Raw genomic sequence first — 3,561 nt, forward strand, 5'->3', positions numbered from 1 at the left:
GCATAAATGGGAGATGGCAATGTAACCACGAAGAGTCCAACCTAACCCGAGGACACTCTGCATATATATTTTAAAAAATGAGAGTTTTGCTGGGTAGAGCAATCTTGCTTGTAGGTCCTTGGTATTCATCACTTTGAATATTTCTTGCCACTCCCTTCTGACCTGCAACCCCCATCTCCAGTGAAAGCTTCATATCAAATAACTGAAGAAAGTTTTGCTTTGGCTTTTTCTCCCCGGCTGCTTGTCGATCGGCTTCCACCATGAATGACACGGTAACTATCTGGACCAGGAAGTTCATTACCAGCAGACTGTTTCAGTGGAAACAAATGGTAACCGGCAGCCTTTACCCTGGGGAGGCATTTGTGCCTAAGAGAAATTCGGGAAAAACTTGCCCAAATGTATGATCACACCAGATGTCATCTTTGTGCTTGAATTCAGAACCCTTTTTGAGGTGGCTTCAGGACAACATGCTTCGGCATGATTTATGATTCCTTGGATTATGCGAAGAAAAATGAACCCAGCCCTAGTTTGGCTCAATGGATAGAGCATTGGCCTGCAGACTGAAGGGTCCCGGGTTTGATTCCAGTCAAGGCACATGCTTGGGTTGCTGGCTCGATCCCCAGTGAGGGGCATGCAGAAGGCAGCCAATCAATGATTTTCTCTCATCATTGATGTTTCTACCTCTCCCTCTCCCTCTCTGAAATCAACAAAAAAAATAATAAAAATGTAAAAGATAAACATTTTAAAAAAAGGAAAAGAAAGAAAAATGAACCCAAACAGACTTGCAAGACATGGCCTCTATGAGATTAAAAAAGACCTCAAGAAAACAGTCTCAAATTAAAGATACAGGCATGGTGTGTTTTAGCCCACAGGGAAAAATAGCATAGCAGCTCTGTTCAACATAATAGTTATCTGCTCCCTTTTCTATGACAATGTAACTGTGGGGCATTATAACCCACCACCACCACCACCACCACCACTTTTTTTACAGTGTTTCTGTACATGCTGACTCGAACTGATATGTAGCTTGTAGATAATCAGCATGTTTGTATAAGAATCCTAGGAATGAACTTCAGAAGATAGACTCCGACCCCCAGTCCTCCCAGTTCCAGGAGACTTGCTGACCTTTAACCATAGAACCCGGATGATGTAGAACCAGGATGACACACACCAGGCCATCACTTGACCAGTTTCAAGTTCCTTACCAGAATAGACTGTGCTGGCCAGCAGGTAGAGAACTTTTCAACCCCCTCCCATTGATCTCTTTGGTCTGCTTTGCCTTTCTCTCCTCATAAAAACCTCTGCCTGCACTGAGATGTGGAGATGGGCTTTGGGTAAGAGTCTCCCATCTCCTCAGGTGCCCGGCACTTGAATAAACCTCTCCTTTTTCACCAGCATCTGTCTCTAAAGTTTGGCTTTTGTGGCGACAGGCAGCTAAACTTGGGTTCCAGTTACAACAATAGAGAAAGCCCTCTAGACCAGGAGGAGAAGGAGAAGGAAAAGGAGAAGGAGAAGGAGAGAAAGAGAAGGAAGAAAGGAAGGAAGGAAGGAAGGAAGGAAGGAAGCAAGGAAGGAAGGAAGGAAGGAATGAAGGAAGGAAAAGAAAGAAAAGAAAGGCAATCTTACCCTTTGTGACAGCATGGAGGGACCTGGAGAGTATTACACTAAATGAAATAAGCCAGACAGAGAAAGACAAATACCATATGATTTCACTTATATGTGAAATCTAAAGAACAAAATAAATGAACAAACAAAATAGAAACAGACTCATAGATAAAGAACAGATTGACAGGGGTCAGAGGGGAGGGAGGTTGCAGGGCTGGGTGAAAAAGGTGAAGGGAATAAGAAGAAAAACAACTCATAGACACAACAGTATGGTAATTGCCAGAGGGAAATGGGGGGAGTTAGAAGAGGGTAAAGGGAGATAAACAGTGATAGAAAGAGACTTGACTTGGGGCGGTGAACACACAATACAATATACAGGTGATATATCATAGAATTGTACACCTGAAACCTATATGATTTTATTAACCAATGTTACCCCAATAAATTCAATAAAAAGGAAAAATATAAAATAATATACTTTTTATACAGTCACCCAAGGATATTTTTTCCATTGATCCATAGAGAGAGCAGAAGGGAGCCCGACTGGGGCTGGCAACCAAACCTGCAACCCAGGTACGTGCCTTTGACCAGGAATCAAACTGGAGATCCTTCGGTGCGCTGGCCCACGCTCTAACCACTGAGCACACCGGCCAAGGTGGTCATCTCCTCTTATCCACAGTTTTGCTTTTCACAGTTTGTTACTGCAATCAACTGTAGTCTGAAAATGTTAACTAGAAAATTCCAGAAATAAACAATTCATAAGTTTAATTTTTTAAATACATTTTTATCGATTTCAGAGAGGAAGGGAGAGGGAGAGAGAGATAGAAACATTAATGATGAGAGAAAATCATTGATCAGCTGCCTCCTGCACACCCCACACTGGAGATCGAGCCCACAACCTGGGCATGTGCCCTGACAGGGAATCGAACCTTGACCTCCTAGTTCCTAGGTCAGTGCTCAACCACGGAGCCACGCCAGCCAGGCCAATTCACAAGTTTTAAGTTGTGTGCGGTTCTGAGCAGCATGATGAAATCTCACGCCATCTCCAGCCAACCAGCTCTGTCCCGTGCAGGAGGTGAATCACCCTCTGTCCAGCCTACCCGAGCTATATGCACTCCTCACCCTTTAGTCACCTGGTAGCTGTCTGTTATCAAAGACGCCACATTCACATGACCCTTGTCACAGTATCTATATATATAAAAAGGCAGCTACTGTAATGGCCTAATGACCTAACAACCAGTCGCTATGATGCCCAATGTGGCCAGCAATCTGATCAGGGGGTGGAACTGACAGCCAACCTCCTACAGCCCCTACCCCCATGGCCACACCCCTAATGGGCCCCACCACCCTGATCGCCCCCTCACCCCAATAGGAGGCAGGGCTGGTCAGCCAATCTCCTGCATCCCCTCCCCCTGCCCAGTCCCACCTCAGATCGGCCCCTGACCCCAATCAGGGACAGGGCCAGCTGGCCAACCCCCAGGCCGCTGGCCCCTGATAGGCACCCCCACCCATCCCATATGGGGGCAGGGCTGACCAGCCCACCACCCAAAGCCCCTCCCATGGCCTGCCACACCCCCAATTGGCCCCCCAACCCCAATTGGGGCTGGCAAATCACCCACAGCCCCTTCCCCCATCTGGCCCGGACCTGATCAGGGGCCCTGATCTGCCCCAATCAGGACGGGTCAGCTGGCCAACCTCCTGCCATCTCCTCCTCCTCTTTCCTTCTAGTTGTAGAATTTTCCCTCAGCCAGCCTTCCTGTGGTTCTGGGTGATGTCCGTTCGGTCTTTTAGTTGTATTTTTGAAGTGGTTGTGCGAGGCAGCAATCTCCGATGTTTACCTATGCCGCCATCTTGGTTTCTCCCCCATCTCCTCCTCCTAACAAACCCAGCCCCATCTGCCCTGACTGGGGCCAGGCTGGCCAGACCCACCCATGCCTGAATTCGTGCACTGAGCCT

The sequence above is a fragment of the Myotis davidii genome, unplaced genomic scaffold (assembly GCF_000327345.1).
Source record: "Myotis davidii unplaced genomic scaffold, ASM32734v1 scaffold1047, whole genome shotgun sequence".
Lineage (NCBI taxonomy): Eukaryota > Metazoa > Chordata > Mammalia > Chiroptera > Vespertilionidae > Myotis > Myotis davidii.